This window comes from Hyaena hyaena, unplaced genomic scaffold, assembly GCF_003009895.1.
Source record: "Hyaena hyaena isolate Hyena2069 unplaced genomic scaffold, ASM300989v1 scaffold_1020, whole genome shotgun sequence".
Taxonomy (NCBI): domain Eukaryota; kingdom Metazoa; phylum Chordata; class Mammalia; order Carnivora; family Hyaenidae; genus Hyaena; species Hyaena hyaena.
Genome location: NW_024081651.1, coordinates 611,877 through 620,032, shown reverse-complemented (window position 1 = coordinate 620,032; position 8,156 = coordinate 611,877). Strand labels below are relative to the sequence as shown.

Here is an 8,156-nt window from a genome sequence, read left to right as displayed (position 1 = left end):
GATTTTATCTTCCCCGGTTCGCACTCACGTTAGAAGGCTCTCTCAGTGGATTCTGCGTCTTTTTTCTCCCAATCTCTCAGGTTTTGTAAGGTTTCCAATGTCTTCAGATCTTTTCTGTGTGATGTATGGGCGCGAGTGCAAGTACGGAGCTCCTTACTTCTCCGCCATCTTGCCCTCTCTCGCCTGTCCTCAAATTTTCTTGATAGAAGGAATCCTGATGAATATAAGGTGGTATCTTATTGTAGTTCTGATTTGCATTTCTCTGATTATTAGTGTTGCTGAATAACCATGTGCTTATTGACCATTTGCATACCTTCTAAGGAAACATGTCTGTTCAGGTCTTTTGATCATTTTTTATTGGATTGTTTTTGTTGTATTTTAGTTTTTTGAGTTCTCTATGTTCTGGATATTAATCCTTTATCAAATATAAGATTAGCAAATATTTTCTCTCTTTCTCTAGATTGCTTTTTTACTATGTGGATAGTGGCTTTTGATGCACAAATTTTTTAAATTTTCATGAAGCCCATTTTTGTCGATTTTTTCTTTGGTCACAAACGTGACAAAACAAAAAGTGTCTTTTGTGTCATAACCAGTAAATCATTGTCAAACCAGTGCTGTGAGGCTTTTATCATATGTTTTTCCTAAGAGTTCAGTTCTTTATAGGCTTTGTATTTAGGTCTTTGATACATTATGGGTTAATTTTTTATATGGTAATACTAACTTTTTTATTTCTTAAAATATAGATAACTAAAATTCTTGCCAAGTGAATTATTTTGTTTTAAGAATATATTCTTTAACTACTTTTTCTGAATCCACACTATTCACATAAAGAATATATTCCAGTCAATACTATTTCTTATTACCCCTGGGTAATAATGAAAATGCGGAAAGGGTAAGAGATATTTTTCCCTAATATACTGTATTAGACTTGCATGTAGGCTAGGAAGTAGGAAGGGATTATAAGTCATTTTAAAAGTCTCCTTCAATGTTGTGAGTTACACATTTAGAAATTGACCTGGTTGAAGGTTACTGTTAAAACATAAGGTTGTTGAGTCGGCAACTGCTAGCTATAATAACATTTCAATAAATAAGTATATTTGCTTATAAGAGGAAAACTAATTTTGGCCATTGGGGAATGGAATGGACAAATAGATTTGTGGAGAAAAATAGAGATGTTTAGGAAAAGAGCATTAGACCGGACCAATGGGAGGAAGCCCAAATAGATTAAAACATTTAAAAGAAATAAGAAGTGTGCCCTACTACTCACAGCTAGTTGTGACTCCCATTATGAAGAACATGAAAAGTTTAATTGGTTTTAACAATAAGGAATAACCATAGCAGAAACTATTTATTTACGATGAATAAAAGCAAATGAAGCAAATTGTCATTTAAAAAAAAGAACATTGTCATCTGATTAAAAAAGAATACTTAGCAAGAGTTTGGTGAAGAATCTAGAAAGACTGGTCTTTCTAAAGTTTGTTCAAACCTCTACTTAAAACATTTAATTGGTTCCCATTGCTCTTCAGGTAAAGATCCAAAATTTTAATACATTATCTATGCATTACTCAGCTAGACTCTTACCTGCTTTTAGAATATTTCTGCTCATTAGTTTCACTGTTTTCCAACTTCTATTCATGTAATTTTTTTTTATTTTTTAGCATTTCCAACCCATTACTGCATAAGACAGCTGTACAAAGTATGTGGAAATCAACCTCATATGAATATCTCTCTTAATTAACATGGGTGATTTTCAGCTCTAGTGCCATTTTGTTAAAAGAAAAACTTTGCTTTATTTATCAGATTGCATTAATTTACATCATACTATCTCACATTTGTCTGATTCTCCTCTTCAGCATTTATCAGAGTATGAAGTCATATATTTATATGATTATTGTATTAATGCCTTCTCCCATTATACTTCAAGTTTTCTGAGAAGGAACAGTGTCTGGTTTTCTCTGTGTATCTCTAGCTCTTAATGTCCTAAATGGTACATGTTAGAGTTTTGTAGATAATTACTGAGTAAACAAGTGAATATAAAAAATACATATGGTAGATTTCATCTTTTTAATAGTCTTTCCCCATTGTGTTACAATATCCCTTTCCAATAATATTCAGAAAAAAGACAATTTTTGTGGTTGCACTTTAGAATGCTATTCAAGTTAAATCATAGATGAATGATATTCCTTGAAGTTGGATAACATGATGCAACTGGGTTAGCAGTGTGTAAATTAACAAGAATATTAAATGATAATTTGTATTCACATAAAAAAGTATCAATGAAAATAAAGCTGAATTAATTATATATTTTCAGAGAATAGAAATTCTAACACACCAAAACAAGTTTCACATAAAATAGAAATATTTAATGGCTAACTCTTCCATTTTCAATGCAATGATGAGGGGGAAAAAAAAAGAGAATAGATGTCCTAGATAACATTAGGTTTGCAATTTTTAAAACATGATGCAAGTTCTATAAAACATCTGAAATATTTACATGATAATAGAATACTTCATTGGATTAACTTAACATCAATTCTCTAGTTATTTGTACAAAAGTCAAAGAGAGCTACTAAGAAAGAAGATTCAAATAGGAAACAGTCATTTGCCAAATCCTCAGATACCAAGAGTCACGAACATCATTATGTGCCTGGTTTTCATCTCTCATCTAAACCCCAGTGAGCATTTACTTTGAAGGAACCAGTAATAAATTCAAAGAAAGGACAGAATCCATAGGGTGAGAATAAAAGATCAACATCTGGCTCTAAGTCTTCTCATATGCGTATATCCAAGCAATTACACAGACTGAGCAACTGAGAATTGAGTTTACAATCTCATTGCAAATTTTTAAAGAACTCCATACTTCAGTCCTTTCATTTTTGTGTGACTTAATCTATGTTCATGTTTGAACCTGTCCTCTGAATTCTTCAGAGCTGATTTATTTTTCTAATGTCATATGTGCCTCAGGCAACATCCAGCTATCAGGTCTCTGCACACCTAAGAGCTAATTGGTGGAACTGCTTTCCATAAAATATTCATGACAGGAACTATTTTTAAAGTTAATTTCAAAACTATTTCTCTTTTCATTTTTATCTCATATATTGCCACTGAAATTTTATGTGATATCTCTACTTACAGACAAACCCAAAAGGTACTGCAAGTTATGAACTTTCCTTGGAGAAAAGATGGTATGACTTTACAGTCAGTGGCTCACTGTTCTGTATTGCAGCTTAGCATTATTGAAAGTTGACAGGAACCACTGATCACAGAAGACACCATAAGAACTTCTACATTCATTTTCTTGAAAGCACTTTGATGTTTTCAAGTAAAATGTTTTATTTTCTATGTCTCGAAAAAAATTAATACTGTGATACAAAAATATAGCATATCTATTTTCTTTAATGTTGTTTTATTTGTATTTTTAAGTAATTATGTATTTTTGTGCTTCTAGAAAATTATTGCACAAAGATAACAGTAGAATTTCAGAGATCCTGAAGTTCCCTGTAAATTTCTTTCATTTGAGGAAGCATGGGAAGATTATACCTAAGTCCTAGCTCCAACAGAATTTACTTAATATTTTAGTGCTCAATTATTTTATCAACAGAATTAGAATAGTAATAATACTAATAACACGACTGTATTAATAGGACAATTAAATTGGATAATATATTTAAAATTCCTTCAAAAATTAAAGTGTCAATAAATACTACCAGTTGTAACTTTAGGGTTTTTATTTTTCATTTTTTATTGAATACAGTGGTCTTATGCGGCTCTATACCAGAATGACTTTACTGTAAGAAAGAAAATTATGAAAGACCTGTTCAAGTTTTAGTGTTCACTGCTATCTACAGAAGCAAAATTGATTAATGATATTTAACTATATGCATTCCATATATTTGGTGTCCTAGACATCATTTAAAGAATTACGGGTACAAAAATTGTAAAACATGCTATCTTAATGAAAGTAGAATCCTATTTTCAAAAAAGTAAACAAGGATAATAAGTATAAGTATGGTGAAGTATAACTTGTAAAACTGAATATTGTTCCTTATAGGCAGCTATTTTAGTATTGAAAATGAATGTTTTATGCTATGCTAATAATAACATCAATTAATAATATTTCCAGGATGCTTTTATTCAGTTATTTCTTGTGTCTTACATAAAAGAACATATGGACCATAAACAGGTTTGCAGAATTATGCTGTCTCCAAAGAGACATAGCAACTCTCGAGGCTCCTGGATAGGTCAGGACTCTTGATTTTTGGATCAGGTCATGATCTCACAGATCATAGGTTTGAGCCCAGCATAGTTCTGGCTCAGCACAGATAGTGAGGAGCCTGCTCTGGATTCTCTCTCTCCCCATCTCTCTGCTCCTCCTCCACTCATTCTGTCTCTCAAACTCTCTCTCTCTCAAAATAAATAAATAAACATGTTTAAATAACAAAACAAAACAAAACAATAGAACATACCAACTCTCCATAAGGTTGATTTACCTCAACTAAATTTCTTTACCTTGTGGTATAATTGATAGACTAATAATTAGAATCATCCATTTGGTTTTAGATATATAAATTTCACAATTGGAATGGGCCCATTACTTATAATAATATTATGTTTATATTCTGTCATCTCTAGCAATGTTGCAGTGTGGATGATTTCTTATATATGGTGTTAAAGCTGTGTGTTAAAATTTGAGATTTATTGCTTTAAACATAAAACATATTTACCTATTTTATATTTGCTCATTTATTTACCTTTTTGCAGATCTCACTTGCTTTATACCTCCCTCAGGTCATATGAAATTATTTTTATTAAACCTGAAGAATTTCCTATAGTATTTTGGTAGTGTTGCTCTACTGGGTCTCTTAGGGGTGTGTGTGTGTGTGTGAGAGAGAGAGAGAGAGAGAGAGAGAATATATTTGCTTTCAATTTTGAGTGATATTTTTAGCTGGGCATAAAATTCTGTTGAAGGTTTGATAAGGGGATGGAATTCAGTCCTGTCGTTAAATTTAATCAGTTAATGCTCTAGATGAGAAAGCAATCAGTGATAACATGCTCAGTTTAGAAGTTCTAACACTTTCTGATTTGGATCATTTTATTTCTACACTATGATTTTTAATCACTGAGACTACCTCAATTCAATGTGTTTTTCTAAAATGATATGAAGGAGAGTTTGAAGATATCCAAAATATATAAAATAAAGACAGTTGAAATACCTACTAAACCAAGTGAAGGGAATAAACATAAAATCAAGGAATTCAGAAAGTCATTTAGTTGATGGAAGACAAACTGGAGTCTTCATATCAAAATGACTCTTCAAGAACTAGAACAATTAATAAAAACTTATTTCTTCATATCGTCATTGCAAAACAAAATAAAAGTATCAAAGCATGTTACTATTAAGTTTGCCAAAATAAACATCAGATTGGCATTATACCTATTCACAATTAAATAAAAGTGAATAGTGAAGCAAAATCTAAAGAAATTATAGGAGAAAAAAATGGACTGTGACAATAACATTCTATACATGAAATTATTATTTACTGCAAGAGCAACTGGGAAGTATCCTTTCAGTTGACTAAAATGACATTACATAATTATGATTTTGCCCTTATCTTGAGATTCTATTCTGTCCTCATACACTGACTGATTCTTGAAGCAGAATTTTTCACCCAGAATACCCCCCTGTAGCAACAAATTGTTATGGTCATGGAAATACACTGCCAAGATTCTCTTTTAAAGAACTTATTACCCCCATTGAACCAGACAGCCTTTAGCTTTCAGGTCCATCAAGATATATACCTTGTCTGTGGAGACTCATATATAAAGGTTATGCTAACCTGATCAGCTCACATCTAGTGACTCATTGAGATGGGGCACAAAGGTCGCTCTGTTTTGGGCCCAATGTGGAATTTCTTGATGAGCTAAATATCTGCATATGTCTTCCATATGACTGATTAAGGCTTTGTTAAGCCTGGGTTGCAGTTCAGTTTTTTCTTTGTCCAACACTCTTTCTTCCCCATAATATTCTCTATGCCAAATTCCCACTTTAGCATTTACTTCTGAAAATCACAAGTTCTGAGGCACAGATACCACTGTGACATTGCAGAAACCAGAATACAAGAAGGAAGGGACCTTGCTGCAATGCATGCTAGGTATTGCAATTTTCCATATATTCTACCTATATGAAAAAAATGAGGCTATATTTTATCTACTTACACTATCATAAAACTTGGTCATGAATTTCTTGAAGAATAAACCACCTGTGTTGGTCTAATACTACCATATACAATGGAATATGTAACATTATTAGATATAGGTAATTGAAATATTCAACTTAATATTCGGACGTGTATTAAAGAAAGCTATTTGGATACTAAATAAATGAAAAGAGTAAGCAGAATCTAAGTATATTTGCTCTTACTACACATTGAAACAGGAAGCATCATTTTTGTTTGAGGAAGAATAAAAAACAAAAACACAAAAACAACCATTCTAGCACCGGTGATGAGATCTTATATTTTAACTAATCCATGGAGAGAGGTGGCTGAAGCTTGAGGAGCACAGGGCCAGACACATTGCAGATCCAGGACCTGGAGCAGCTCAGAGGGGGTGAATAATAGCTCTTCAAATCTGCAATAAAAAATGGCCTCCCATAAAACTACATTGCAAAACATGGGAAAGAAATAGAATGGAAAGAGTAAAAATACAGAAGAGGCAGACCCTGGAGATTTTGTGGTAGAAAAAGTCCTGGTCTGACGGGTAGTGAATGGGAAGATGGAGTATTTCCTCAAGTGGAAGGGATTTACAGATGCTGACAATACTTGGAACTTGAAGAAAATTTAGATTGTCCAGAGCTAATTGAAGCATTATTTAATTCTCAGAAAGCTGGTAAAGAGAAAGATGGTATAAAAAGACAATCCTTGGGGCGCCTGGGTGGCTCAGTCGGTTGAATGTACGACTTCGGCTCAGGTCATGGTCTTGCGGTTCAGGGGTTTCAGCCCCACGTCAGGCTCTGTGCTGACAGCCAGCTCGGAGCCTGGAGCCTGCTTCAAATTCTGTATCTCTCTCTCTCTCTAACCCTCCCCTGCTCATGCTCTCTCTCTCTCCCTCTCCCTCTCTCTCTCTCTCCTCTCTCTCTCTCTCTGAAATAAATAAAACATTAAAAATTTTAAAAAAAGACAATCCTTACCTGATGTTGAATCAGGTGATAACAAATCAAAGAAGAGATGCTGCTGATAAACCAAAAGGCTTTGCTAGAAGTCTTAATCCTGAACAAGTAATTGGGGCCACAGACAGCAGTGGAGAATTCATATTTCTCATGGAATGGAAAGATTCAGATGTGGCAGGCTTGGTGCTGGCAAAAGAGGCAAATTGTGTCCTCAAATTGTAATTGCTTTTTATTAAGAGAGACTGACTTGGCATTTTTGTCCAGAAGATGAAGCTCACATAGGCATTAGGTCGAGAAGGTGAAGCTCACATATGTGTGTGTGTGTGTGTGTGTGTGTGTGTGTGTGTATACACATATATAATCTGGGTCTTGGTTTGTTGCTTATTGGGGTGAATAAAGAACATTTCTAATGAAAATCAAGTTTAATGTGTTTGTTTTGAAGTACTGTTGGGAGAGTTGTTGAGGTTTTTGGCATCTATAGCACTTTAAACAAATAAAAGCTTTCTCTAGTTGGTTCCTTTATCAAAAAGAATATATGAGATCATGGTTTATTATTTTACTGCATTAGAGAACACCTTTTATAAATGTGATGAGAAATCTTCAAGTCAATACTCAATAAGAATTTGTGTTTTGGGATGCCTGGGGTGGCTCAGGTCATGATCTAAAGGTCCATGAGTTCGAGCCCTGCATTGGTCTCTTGGCTTTGCTGATAGCTCAGAGCTTGGAACCTGCTTCCGATTCTGTCTTCTTCTCTCTGCCCCTTCCCTGCTCACTCACTCAACTCTCTCTTTCCCTATCAAAAATAAACTAACATTAAATATTTTTTAAAAGAATTTGTGTTAATTCCTCTACGCGTAAGGACTGTTCTGAGTTTTTTGTTTATTTGTGTTTTTGAGTGTGTGTATGCTAAAAATATATACTTAAATGGTTTTCTATTTATTTGTTTGTTTGTTTACTTACTTAAAGAGTGTGCTTATTTGTTTGTTTG

The 8,156-nt window shown here is 33.5% G+C and overlaps 1 pseudogene; it reads left to right on the top strand.

Moving 5' to 3' along the window:
- Nucleotides 1-6,602: 6,602 nt before the first annotated feature.
- LOC120223600 lies at nucleotides 6,603-7,470 on the top strand (annotated as a pseudogene).
- Nucleotides 7,471-8,156: the final 686 nt, after the last annotated feature.